The 14,967-nt window shown below is 36.3% G+C and overlaps 1 pseudogene; it reads right to left on the minus strand.

Annotated features, from left to right (window-relative positions):
* Positions 1 to 7,424: 7,424 nt before the first annotated feature.
* Positions 7,425 to 8,361, minus strand: LOC113914616 (annotated as a pseudogene).
* Positions 8,362 to 14,967: the final 6,606 nt, after the last annotated feature.

A 14,967-nucleotide genomic window follows, 5' to 3' on the forward strand; every position in this document is an offset into this window, starting at 1 on the left:
ACCCAGTGTGGGGCTTGAACTTACCAACCTTGAGATCAAGAGTTGCATGCTCTACCAAGTGAGCCAGCCAGGTGCTCCATGACAAATGCTTCTTTAAGATGATAAAATATGTGAAATAAACATATAAAACACCAGTAATTTAATTTGAAAACTCTAGAGGCATTCCTAATTAGAACCAGAAGTAAAGCTGAGATGCCTACAGTCCTCACTATTACTTAACATTGTATTAAAGGTATTAGAAAATGCAGTTATAAGTGGGAAAGGGATAAGAGGCATTATAATCAGAAGAAAACAGGTAAAATCATCTCTATTTATAGAAGATTTTGTTACATTTTGCAAAACCTAGAAGAATCCATGGGAAAACTTCCATAAAAAATAACAATTATGTTACAAAGTATAAGATTAAAATAGAATTCAATAGAATTTATATATGCAAATAATAATCAGAAGATATAATGAAAGGTAGAACCCTCATTACAGTAGCAAAAATAAAATACAATAAAATTCCCAACCATAAATCTAATAAGAAATGTACAAAACATAGATGAGGAAAATTATGAAACACTCCTAAAAGATACTAAACTAGGAAGACATACCATACTACCCTGAGATGGAAGTCTGAAGATTCAAAGATGTCAATTCTCCCTAACTTTGCTTCTAAGAAGCTTAGGATGCACTCACTAAACATGCCATGGGGTTTGGTTTTGGGTTTTTTTTTTTTCTTTTTTTGAAGCTAGATAGATTAGTTATAAACATTATGGTTAAAAATGAATAACAAGGAAAACCCTAAAAAAAGAATAACAATATGTGGGAAGTTATCTTCAAGTTATGAAAACATTATGAAGCTCCTATAATTAAAGCAGTGTGGTATTGGCTTATGAATAGACTGGCAGACAAATAGAACAGAACAGAACAGAAAACACAGAAATAGCTCAAGTGCCTATGAAACTTAGTATATAATGAAGGCAACAGCTCAACTCAGCAGGGAAAAGATAGACTTTTTTTTATAAATGGTGATAGAACAACTGGATAGCCATATGGAAAAAGATAAATTTGGATCCATTCCTCACACCATATACTGGTACAATTTGTAAAAAGGTCAGACATCCAGTGTAAAAAAACAAAATCATACAAACATTTCGGAAAAAAACAGTGAATTTCTTTATAACCTTAGATGACAGAAGACATTTTTAAGTATGACTAAAATACCAGAAACAATAAAAGATAAATGACATTATTTTTTTAATTTTATGTCATAAGGAAAGTCAAAAACCAAATGACAAAGTGCAGGGGGAACTATATGCAACTTATACCTCAAATGAAAAGCTAATATGCCTAATATGTAGTCCTCTTAAAAATTTAAATCAAAATCCAGCAGAAAAGTGAGGAAAAGTTGTGATGTAATACCAACAGCCACTAAATATATGAAAATATTACTAGTGTTTCTCATTATTAGAGAAATGCTAATTATAACTATACTTAAAAACTGTTCCTAGGTTAAAAAATTGAAATTTCTGAGAATATACTCTGTTAGAGAGACAAAAGAAAGTAAGCATTCCCATTTATTGCTGAGGGGAAAAACAAATGTTAATTTTTCCAAAAGATTCACAGATTCAATATAATCCCAGTCAAAATATCAGCAGGTTATTTTGTAGGAATTTACAAGCTGATCCTAAAATTCATATGGAAACTCAAAGGACCTAAAATAGCCAAAACACTTTTGCAAAAGGCGAATGAAGTTAAAGGATTTATACTGACTGATTTCAAGAACAGTAAACTAAACTCTGTGGTATTGGCATCAAGATAGACAAGTAGACAAAGGGAACAAAAAATAAAGAACAGAAACAATTGATTTTTAACAAAGGTAAAAGAACAATCACTGGACAGCTATGTGTAAACACACACACACACCAAAAAGCCACTTTGGTCCATATCTCAACTGTATACAAAAATTAACTCAATATGGATTATACATGCAAATGTAAAAACCTATAAAACTTCCAAAATATAGGAGAAAATCCTTGTTATCTTTTTTAAGAAACAAGTTCTTGGATACAACAACAAAGCTATAGTTCATAAAAGAAAAAAAGTGATGAGTTGGACTTCTGAAAATTAAGATCTCTGTTAATAGAATGAAAAGATAAGCCATGGACTATCTAAAAATTCTAAAAAATTTTTTATTTAAATTCAATTAAGTTAACATATAGTGTATTATTAGTTTCAGAGGTAGAGTTTAGTGATGCATCAGTTGCATATAACACTCAGTACTCATTACATCAAGTGCCCTCCTTAATGCCCATCACCCAATTGTCCCATCCCCCCACCCACCTCCCCTCCAGTAACCCTCAGTTTGTTTCCTATAGTTAAGGGTCTCTTATGGTTTGCCTCCCCCTCTGTTTCTATCTTATTTTTCCTTCCCTTCCCCTATGTTCATCTGTTTTGTTTCTTAAATTCCACAAATGAGTGAAATTATATTACTTGTCATTCTCTGACTTATTTTCCTTAGCATAATACCTTCTAGTTCCATCCACATCATTGCAAATGCAAAATTTCATTCTTTTTGATGGCTGAGAAATATTCCATTGTATATAGATACTACATCTTCTTTATCCATTCATCTGTCGATGGACATCTCGGCTCTTTCCACAGTTTGGCTATTGTGGACATTGCTGCTATAAACATTGGGGTGCAGCTATAAACATTGGGGTGCAGATGCCCTTTCTAATCACTATGTTTACATTCTTTAGATAAATGCCTAATAGTGCAATTGCTAGGTGATAGGGTAGTTCTACTTTTAACTTTTTGAGGAACCTCCATACTGTTTTGCATCGTGGCGTTACCAGTTTGCATTCCCACCAACAGTGTAAGAATGTTCCCCTTTCTCCATATCCTTGCCAACATCTGTTGTTTCCTGACTTGTTAATTTTAGCCATTCTGACCAGTGTGAGGTGATATCTCATTGTGGTTTTTGATTTGTATTTCCCTGATGCCGAGTGATATGGAGCATTTTTTCATGTGTCTGTTAGCCATTTGTATATCTTCTTTGGAGAAATGTCTGTTCATCTCTTCTGCCCATTTTTTGACTGAATTATTTGTTTTTGGGGGGTTGAGTTTGGTAAATTCTTTATATTTTGGATATTAGCCCTTTATCTAATATGTCTTTGCAAATATCTTCTCCCATTCCATAGGTTGCCTTTTAGTTTTGTTATTTCTGTTGCTGTGCAAAAGTTTTTTATTACTGATGAAGTTCCAATGGTTCATTTTTGCTTTTGTTTCCCTTGCCTCTGGAGATGTGTCTAGCAAGAAGTTGCTGCGGCTGAGGTCAAAGAGGTTGCTGAGTGTGTTCTCCTCTAGGATTTTGATGGATTCCTGTCTCACATTTGGGTCTTTCATCCATCTTGAATTTATTTTTGTGTATAGTGTAAGAAAGCGGTCCAGTCTCATTCTTCGGCATGTGGTTAACCTGCTTTAAAATGGGCAAATAGGTTGGATAAACACTTCACAAAAAAAAAATATATGGATGACAAATGATCACATGAAAAGATACTCAGCATCATTATTTATTAGGGAAATGCAGATTAAAACCACAATGAGATACTACTACACACCTATTTAAATGTCTTCAGTTAAAAAGTGGGCCATACCAAGTGTTAATGAGGATGTGGGGGGCTAAAAATCTTAAACACTACTGGTGAAAGTGTAAAATGTTACAACCACTTTGGAAAACAGTCTGGTACTTTCTTAAAAAGTTAAATATATACCTATCATGTGACTTCACCATTCCACTTCTATTTATTACCCAAGAGAAATGAAAGGATATGTCCATACAACGGCTTGTACATGAATGTTTATAATGGATTTGTTTGCAATAGCCATAAACTGACAGCAATCCAAATGCCCATCAACAGGTGAATGGACAAACATATGGTAGTATATCCATACAATGGAATACTACTCAGGAATAAAAAGTAATTATCATAGATGTAACAAGATGGAAGAATCTCAAAATACTTATACTGAGTAATAGATAGCAGACAAAAATGACTACATACTGTACCATTCTATTTATATAAAAATCTTGAGAATGAAAACAGAAGAATGACAGAAAGCAAATTAGTGGTTACCTCAAAAGCAGTAAAGGAATAGAAGAAGGCAGGAGGGAGAGACAAGACTGTGGTGGTGGCTTCATGGGTATATATGTATGTCAAAATTTATCAAAATTAACACTTTAAACATTGTAGTTAATTGTATGACAATTATATCTTCTTAAACTCTTTTTTAAACATGAAAATAGATAAATAAACAAATATATGTCTATTGAATTGAGAATACTTGTAATTCTGGCACCTTCAGGCTTCAAGTGCTCTGTGCATCAACCAAATGGAGGAAGGGGTAATATAAGCATGGGGTGAAGCCAGAAGATCAGGAAACCCAAAATGTTGACAGAGCCAAAGCTGCAATGTGTTTGTTATGTCTTCTTTCTCACTCATACCCTTTCACATTGCTGTTCTTCTGACCTCAAGAAGAACAGTAAGAGAGCTCTTAAGTAGGACACAGCACTAACCATAAAAGGCAAAACTTCATCAAAATTAAGAACATCTGCCATCAAAAGATATCATTGATAATAAGCAAGGCATAGTTTGGGAGAAGATAGATATAGAGAGAGATAGATTGAGATAAAGATCTGTGTATGCATTATATATGCATATGTTACTGATATATATTGCACATACAGGCCCATATACATAATACACATACATATACATACACTTACACATATATGTACTTACAGATAGAATTTTTAATTCCTTCAAATCAATAGGAAAAGCAGCTAACAACCCTATTTTTCAAATGGTCAAAAGACTTGAATAATTACTCACGGAAGAAGATATTCAAAGAGCCAATACACACATTAATGGGTGCTCAATATCAGGAAAATAAAAATTAAAACAAAAAACATTTTGCTTACACACACCAGAATGGATAAAATACAAATACTAAGTGTCAATAAGGATGTGGAGCAACTGGAACTCTTGGACATTGTTGATCGCTGTGCAAACTGACTCAAATGTTTTTGAAAACACTTTGACAATATTTATAAAAGCTAAACATATGCCTACTCTATTATCCAGCAAATCCACATCTAAGTATATATCCAAAAGAAGCTTTTGCATACTTCAATCAAAATGCATGTTTAAAAATATTTATAGAAACTTTATTAACCATAGGGCTAAAACTTAAACTATCTGTTCATTAACAGGCTAAATAATTGTATAGTCTCGTAACAGAATAACACACGACAATAAAAAAATAATATATCCACATATGCAGTACTATGGATAATTATCACAGGCTTTATGCTTAGGAAAAGAAGTCAGAAACAACAGAGTAGTTGTTCAGAGTGAAGTTCAGAGAACAGAGTGAAGTTCAAATATAGGCAAAATTAACCTATGATAATGAAAGTCAGAAGAGTGGATACCTTGAGGTGGGGGAGGGGGTCCGTGGGGGGGATGAGGGCAGATAGTATTTACTGGAAAGGACCAAAAGGAAGCCTTCTAAAGTGGATGTAAATGTTTTACGTTGTTATCTAGGCTGTGGTTACATATACATATGCAAAAACTCAATGAGCTATATACTTAAGATTTGCACACTTTGCTATATGAAATTTAGGCTACAAAAAATTTTAAAGGAGGGTTTCTGTTTTTCTTTCATTACCTACATTGTACTGCATACCCAATATATATATACCCAGTACACCAACCCACGCCTAAATTCTAGGTCCCCCAAATTCAAAGTACAATCTTCCCCCATGTGTTTATTTCCATTGCAGCAACATTGACCATAATCAAAAGGCAAAATTAAACACTTATCCAAACTTTCCTTATTTCCCAGTAGAAGAGAATTTTCCTAAGGAAAAGTTCAAAAGTAAAAATAGTTCCCCAGCACTTCACTTATCTTTCTTCCCAAAGAAATCTTACCACTAATGGTGACTTTACACCCCCCCCAAAAAAATTCTTTTGATTTTTTTATATAATGCTTTGTTTCCCATTACAAAATACTGTAGATTGATGAACTTATCCTGAGATCACCATACCTTCCCCATATACCCCATTATTAGAACATGATGGCTATCTGCAATGCCTGAAAATTCAGTAGCACTTGCCTCTACTAATAAGCAGAAGCTTGGTGCTGCCCTGATAACCAAATATGTCCCCACAACTGCCTGGTGCTCTGTTACATCCTCCACACCAATGTCATTTAGTAAAAATATAATGCAAGCCACATATGTAATTCTCAACCTTCTAGTAGACACATGAAAAAAACTAAACAGATAAATTCATTTTAATAATAAATTTTATTTAACATAATGTATCCAAAATGTTATTTCTGTGTGTAATCAACATAAAAAGCTGTCAATGAGATATCTTACATTATTTTTCATATTAATCCTTCAAAGATCCAGTGTGTATTTTACAATTACATTCCACACTTATAGTGTGTCTCAGTTCCCAATGCTCAGTGCCATACACAGCTAGGGACTGCCATATTGGATAGGTAGCTCCCAATTATCTTGGACCACAGCCAAGGTAACCCTTGAAATAAGACTCCAAATTCTTTCTCTGTTAGTCTTGAAATAACATATGACATCTCCACCACATGTCTTTACACTCCATAAAATTAAATTTCTCTCCTCTGGAAGTTCTAATTCACTAAACTATGCCTGTAGGGCTCCACCCACCAAGTCAGTGGACACCATACTTGCCTCTCTGAAATCTAACATACTTTCCACTTACACACTACAAAATTCATCAAACACTGATCTTGTCATCTTGCCAAGACCAACTCAACAAAATTTTTCACCTCCTACTCTCTTGCAAAATGTGATATATTAAAATTATCTTGTGAAAAGCGCATGAAATTACTGTGAATATATTCATAACTTAAATGTGCTAGGTCAACCAACATGTGAAATGAAATCTTCCAAGAAAGAAATGAGGCAAGAAAACATGGCATAGGGGAAAACAAACTGGATTAGGATTCAAGCAAGGATTTCAGTCTCAGCTCTGGCACCAGGTAGGTTTATGTTCTTGGGAAGCATACAAATGTTCTGACTCTGCAAAGTGTGATGTATTATATAAAGGCACTAGATCAAACGATTCCTAAGCCCCATTCAATGTTGAATACTCTATAATTATAGCAATTATTTTTCCTAAAATAAAAAAGAAAGAATTGTGGGATATGGATAAGGAAGAACAATCCATTTGGGAAAGAAAGCTAAAATTTCCTCTGCCATATAGTATACAAAGAAAGCACTGGAGCTTGGATTCCTCCTTGAAAAAAGTAACAATAACAATAAATAATGGTAATAAAAAGACTATAATAAAAAATTCCTTGGATCTCTTATCTCAATTTCTAATATTTTTTCAAGAGACGGTAATTCTGCTCAAGGTTTTCCTCAGGGCAAATTTGACATCTTTATTCCTCAGACTATAGATTAATGGGTTGAACATTGGCACAACAATAATGTAGAACAAGGAAGACACTTTCCCCTGGTCAAGGGGCAAAATAGAAGGTGGTTTAAGGTACGTAAAACTCCTGACCCAAAGAAGAGAGAAACAGCAATTATGTGAGAGCTGCAAGTACTAAAGGCTTTGGACCTGCCTTCAATGGAGCTAATATGGAAAATGCTGGAAATAATGAAACCATAAGAGATAAAAATGGCAACAATGGGCACCCCAATGCCAATGGTCACAACAATAAAGACAACTAGTACATTTATATAAGAGCTTTTGCAGGAGAGCTCAAGGAGGGCAATGATATCACACATATAGTGATTGACAAGGTTGTCAGCACTAAGGGTCAAAAATAATATATTTCCTGTATGGGTTACAGCTCCAAACACCCCCATCCCATAAACTCCCAACAAAAGGAGTAAACACACCTGAGAAGACATGGTGACTGTGTACAGCAGTGGTTTACAGATGGCGACATAGCGGTCATATGCCATCGCTGACAGGATGTAGGATTCAGAAAAGACAAAAAAAAGAAAAAGAAAAAGAGCTGAGTCATACACCCTGCATAGGAAATGATGTTCTTCTTGGAGACAAAACTCATTAGCATTTTGGGGATGATGGCAGTAGAGAAACTAAAATTTATGAAGGACAAGTTGAGGAGGAAAAAGTACATGGGAATATGAAGGTGAGAATTCAGCCCAATCAGGGTTATCAGGCCCAGGTTCCCCACCACCGTGACCACATAGAAACCTAGAAACAGGAAGAAGAGGGGCATCTGGAGTTCTGGCTCATCTGTTAAGCCTGCGAGGATAAACTCTGCCACAGAGGGGGCATTATCTGCAGCCATTGTCCTCTAGGAGGGTCCCTAAGGGAAAAAGAAACAAGTCACTAGACAGAGAGAAGGCTACACACCGTGGAAGCGCAGGGAGTAACGGAGAAGACAAGGATAGGAACATTTACTGAGTACTAACTATGGGATAGGCGCTGTTCTAAATGCTGTGTGGCATTGTGATTATCCCCATTTCACAGATGAGGACCCTGCACCTAAGTGACTTGCACAAGTCCCAATGCTGCTAAGTTACAGTAGAAGGTGAACTCGGGTGGTCTGGCTCCTGGAGTTTGAGATTTTACCCCCTCTGCTACAGGACAGACCAGGTCAGGCAGGCACTCACCCTCCTTCTGCTTGGAGTCACAATGCTGTTCTCCACCAGCTCTCATCCAGCTCTTTCATGGACATTCAAACGGCCCTGGTGAACAGAAAGTGACAACTCAGAGCTCAGACCCTCTGCTTCTGCTTCTCTACTTTGAGGATCAAAACTCTAATTGTCTTGCTGACCTGAAGAACTTGATCTGATTGTAGCTTTGGCCCAAGTCTCTTGTCCAAATTCTAGGCATGAGACAGCATCCTTTCCTAATGCCCATGATAACACGAGACTAAAGAGTTTTATTCTGGATTAGAGATCTCAGTGATGTAGTTACAGAGAATCCCTCAGGATCACTGCTCCAGAGACCCCCCTCTTTAAGGAAGAAGAAATGTTTGTGTAAGCCCTTGATAATGCTTGATGTGGTTTCTAATGACCTGTGGTTACATTTTTCATTGTGATTACATCTTTTTAAACTATTAATTATACCAAAGCACCATGGGAAAAAATAGTAATTACTACCTTGTATTGAACCTTACTGTTTTTCAAATACTGTATTGATCCAGCACCCTCATATGAAAGATCCAAAGCAATGCACAAAAAATAGTACCTTGTTTATTCCTCACAACAGCCTTATATATTAGACCTATAAATATCCACTTTAAAAGTGAGGAGCACACACAGCTTGTAGGTTCCAGAATCTTGAGTCAAACTATGATCTACCCAACTCCAAACTTCATAGGGGCCAGGGACCTTTCTGAGCTTCTTAAGCAAACACAAGGTATTTAATGTATGTTACTAACAATGCCTAATTTTGTCTCCAGACACCACTCCTGCCTATTACAACTACTGCACACATTGTCAAAATTGTTCTCAGGAAGTGATTTCATTCATACAGAGACTAATAAAGTTTTGCATGGCAACTTACACTCAATGCCTTTTACCAGGGGCCCTTAATATTAAGGAAGACAGATTTCATACCCAAAAAAGAAATCTTGATTTGGGGTAATTTGAGCGTCAGTGTGCCAGTGGATTAAATAGGTTTTTGGTCCTGGATTCATGGCAAAAGTCCTCTTACAGAAGTTACAAAGTCCAAACACAAAAGCAGAAATCCATCTTCCTCCAGAAAAGTTCTACTAAAATCACTGCACGCACGCCTCTGTGTGTTTGTGTGTGCACACACATCCGTGAGAACTTGCTCACCCTCAGCTAAGATTCGGCAATGACAATGCCTCATCTTTTGATTCACACTTAGAATTAACATGTCCCAGAGTAACTCCAGGAATCCCAATCCTTGTTCTTAATCCCACTGCACAAATGCTATAAACAGAAAAAGAAAAAAAAACTCATTAAAATGAATGAAATTAAGCTCTCTCCTTGAGAACCAAGTACAGAGAAGTTGAGGGTTCTCTGAAAGCTCTAGGGGGATTTTGTTACTTCAGAGACAGTTGCCATGGCAACCTCATTTCCAAATGTATCTTAAACAGGGCTTCTCTAAAGTCATGTTACCTGATGACTTACTCCAGTACAGCAGAGAACAAAAAAGCTGTTTTGCCCTTTCCATTTGTACAGTACTGTTGCCTTTCCAAAACTAGAATTTCTGAAATGGCTTTCTTCTTATATTTGTTTCTAACTTAAACTGTACATTATAAATACAACATTACAGGACATATGAAGATTTACATACAGTAAAATGCCTTTGCATATATGTCTCATGCATGTGCATTGGCTCTCAGACTTCTAGTAGACCATGTATGGTCCCAAATCAATCCTACGTATCATAGGATTCCCAGCTTCAATAAGAAGCACAAACCTGGCCAGAGAGAAGAGATGGCACCTGACTGGCCTCCACGTGAAATAGCTTTGATTAGCTCCTGAGAAAATAGATAGAATTCAATTCATCTTTCAGTAATCATATGTGTCTGTATATTGTTACTGTTAAATTGATTTTTTTCAGTGTTCCAGGGTGGTTTTTTTATTTTAATTTTTTATTTAAATTCAATTTAGTTAACATATACTATATTATTAGTTTCAGGGGTAGAATTTAGTGATTCATCAGTTGCATATAATACCTACTGCTCATTACATCAGTTGCCCTCCTCAATGCCCATCACTCAGTTACCCCATTGTTAAATTGATTTTAATAAACTTATTTGGCAATGTAATATGTGAGGCTTGGGGATACAAAAAACAAACAAAAAAATAAGCAAACAAACAAAAAACACAAAAAGTAAAGTACATGGTTCATTGCTAGAAAGAAGCTAACAGTCTAATAGAGGCATCACCTATATAGGCTGCTTTTCCTGTCTCTGTCCCTTCATCCCTTCATAGCTCACATTTCCCAGTGTTCATCTCTCAAATTTCCACACTATCTCTACTTCCTTTAATTCTTTTTTCTTTTTTTAATTAAAATTCAATTAGCCAACATATATAGTACATCATTAGTTTTTGATGTAGTGTTGAATGATTCATTAATTGCTTCCTTAAATTCTTGATGAGCTCCTTCATTTTGTGGCTTCCACAATCCCTCCATATAAATGGCTCTCAAATTTGTGTCTTTATTTCTCCATTCTCTATTAAGTTCCTTTCCTGTGTACCCAACAGGATTTTTTTTTTTTTTCTGGATGTTTCAAGAGACTGTCCTGTGGTCATCTCTGAACTCATCAAGTACATAAACACATGTTCCTTTCTCCAAAAGTAGATGTTCTCTCAACCTCTCCATTATTTATCTGAGTATAACCAATGGTGAAGCGGTAGAGAGTAGAATTCATAAATTCTAAGCCTAGTTTTCCTAGGGCAGTCCCACCAGAAATTATTAATAGCTCTCTCTTTCACTCTGAAATATATCCTAGTTGAGTGAGAAGTATTCAGAGCATAAACTTCAGAATCTGGTGGACCTCAGCATAAATCCTAGTTCTGTGTCTTAGTAGCTGTGTGATCTTTCGAAATTTAACTTTTCTGTAAGTTTCTAATTTTTAATCTTAAAATGAGGAAAAGAACCACCACTCAAAGTGTTATTTTAATGAGTAAATGATGTACCTTCTGACACAAAGAAGATACAAAAAGCAGTTTATTAAAATGATTTATTTTTATGTACATTATTCTTAAAGATTTATTACATAAATGAAATTTATTATTTATTATACTAGTAGTAATAACTGTATCCTTGGCTGAAAGCAGTTTCAGAATGGGCTGGAACAGAAAGAAACCAAAGGCAGGGAAGTCAATTTAAAAGCTTTACATGAGCATGGGGCACTTGGCTGGCTCAGTTGGAAGAACATGTGACTGAATCTCGGGGTTGTGCATTCAATTTCCACATTGGTTGTAGAGACTACCTAAAAATAAATAAAACTTAAAAAAAACACTTTACACAAGCAGTATAGACAAAAAAAAGATAAACAGTGCCACATATTATGATATTATGATGAAATACCAAACAGGATTTCATATCTATATGGCTTGAGAGAGAACAACAGAAAAGCGGCACAAATCAAATTTGTTGTTTCCAAGCCCAACCTGTGACAGAAATGGGAAAATAAGGAGGTGGAAGGATAAAGAGCTGGATTTTAGACAAGATCATCAAATGCTGGTGGGACTTCCAAACACCAACGAGTGAAAGAAGTAGAAAATGGAAAATCAGGGGCACCTGGGAGGCTCAGTCCTTAAGCGTTTGCCTTCAGCTCAGGTCATGATCCCAGGGTCCTGGGATGGAGCCCCGCATCGGGCTCCCTGCTCTGCGGGAAGCCTGCTTCTCCCTCTCCCACTTCCCCTGCTTGTGTTCCCTCTCTTACCGTTTCTCTCTCTGTCAAATAAATAAATAAAATCTTTAAAAAACAAAAGAAAATGGAAAATCAGAGACTTAAAAAAAGGAATTGAGATATAAATTGTGGGATCACCTGAATAGAGGAGATCACAGAAAAAATAGGAAAATGGCTTCAAGGAGTTGTGTTTAAAGGCAGAATAGTTAGGGGTAACGTTTGACACTTTCAAAAATGCCAAAAGATAAGGGAAGAAAGGAATTGGCCAACAAAAATGTCAAAAAAAGCAAGGATAGCAATTAAGAGCAAGAACTGGGGGACGCCTGGGTGGTTCAGTCAGTTTAGCTTCCAGACTCTTGGTTTGTCTCAGGTCTTGATCTCAGGGTTGTGAGATCGAGCCCCGAGTTGGGCTCCATGGTCAGCAGGGAATCTGCTTGAAGATTCTCTCCCTCTGCCCGTTCCCCCCACTGTCTCTCACACTCTCTTTCTCTCTCCCAAATAAATAAATAGATATTTAAAAAAAAGAGCAAGAACTGGGGAAAACAAATTTAGAATTAAACCCTAATATCTATAATATATATATAATATCTATAATATATAATAATAGTTATATATTATAATATATATAATATAATTGCAAATCTATTCACTATAATATCTATATTCCTTATTTCCTGGGTGAACCTGAGTAACTTAACCTAATTAATACTTAGTGTCCCAATCTAAAACACAGGATTAAATAAATAAATAAAATAAAAAATAAAAAATTTAAAAACAGGATAATAATACCAAACTGGCAGATATTTGTGAGGACTGAATTATACTCCCATGAATATTCATTTAGTAAATATTAGTTGAGTTCACAAAATGTCAGAGAGGTCAAGGTAGAGAAAAAATTTATTTTATTTTATTTATTTATTTGACAAAGCGAGAGAGCACAAGCAGGGGGAGCAACAGAGGGAGACGGAGAAGCAGGCTCCCCACTCAGCAGGGAGCCTGATGCAGGGGCTCAATCCCAGGACCCTGGGATCATGACCTGAGCTGAAGGCAGAGGCTTAACTGACTGAGATACCCAGGCGCACCAGGTAGAGATTTTAAGAGTAAGGGATAAATAATGTTGATGTAAGAAAGAACATCAAGGTCCAAAGCCAATGGCCAAGAAAGAATTCCTGAGACATCTTTGGGGAGAAAAGGTGATTTTGTTAAAGCACGGGGACGGGACCCATGGGGCAGAAACAGCTGCAATGGGGTCATGTGTGGCCCATTGTATACTTGGGTGGGGGTTAGAGATAGCATAAGTCTCTAAGGAATTTTGGAAGCAAGGTTTCCAGGACCTTGAGGGGGCTAGCTGTTGTCAGGAAAAGGTAAACAATGTCCACAATAACGAAACTATGGAAAGAGTCAAGATGTCCATCAACAGATGAATGGATAAAGAAGATGTGGTATATATACACAATGGAATATTATGTAGCCATCAAAAGGAATGAAATCTTGCCATTTGCAACAACATGGATAGAACTGGAGGGTATTATCCTGAGTGAAATAAGTCAATCAGAGAAAGACATGTATCATATGACCTCACTGATATGAGGAATTCTTAATCTCAGGAAACAAACCGAGGGTTGCTGGAGTGGTGGGGGTGGGAGGGATGGGGTGGCTGGGTGATAGACATTGGGGAGGGTATGTGCTATGGTGAGCACTGTGAAGTGTGCAAGACTGTTGAATCACAGATCTGTACTTCTGAAACAAATAATGCAACATATGTAAGAAAAAAAAAAGAAGAAGATAGCAGGAAGGGAAAAAATGAAGGGGGGGACATCGGAGGGGGAGATGAACCCTGAGAGACTATGGACTCTGAGAAACAAACTGAGGGTTCTAGAGGGGAGGGGCTGGGGGGATGGGTTAGCCTGGTGATGGGTGTTAAAGAGGGAACGTACTGAATGGAGCACTGGGTGTTATACACAAACAATGAATCATGGAACACCACATCAAAAACTAATGATGTAATGTATGGTGATTAACATAACATAATAAAAAAAAGGAAAAGGTCATTTATTACCGTCTAATAAAACCTTAGTCATGAGACCCTTCAGGTGTAGATCCGTGGGTCATATGCTTGAAGGATGATTGCCAAAATATATCTTGGGGGCTTTAGAGATAAAGGAAGTTTCCAAAGGAATTTTTATATGTTAAAGTAGACTTACAGAATCCTGAGGGGGGGGGGCGGTGTCAGGTTAGGATTGCCTTTTGCTCTTAGCAAAGTATTAACATTGAGGCAGTTGAGTACCTAGAGGAATGTCACTCTGCCTGTTTCAAGGACTTGTCAATGGGCTGTAGGTAGTAAGGAAATTTAATCATTTTTCTTCTGCCTTTGTTTCCCACATCAATGTTACCAAAGGGAAAAAAGAACTGAAAAACAATCTTGAACTAAGACATTCTCTTGCAAGTCTATTCACTATTTTTCCATGTTACTCTTACAGTGCTTTGTCTAATACAGCCTTATACTATTCATTATTTCAAGATAATATTCCAGAAACCCCAGCTAGATTAAAA

The sequence above is a fragment of the Zalophus californianus genome, chromosome 11 (assembly GCF_009762305.2).
Source record: "Zalophus californianus isolate mZalCal1 chromosome 11, mZalCal1.pri.v2, whole genome shotgun sequence".
Lineage (NCBI taxonomy): Eukaryota > Metazoa > Chordata > Mammalia > Carnivora > Otariidae > Zalophus > Zalophus californianus.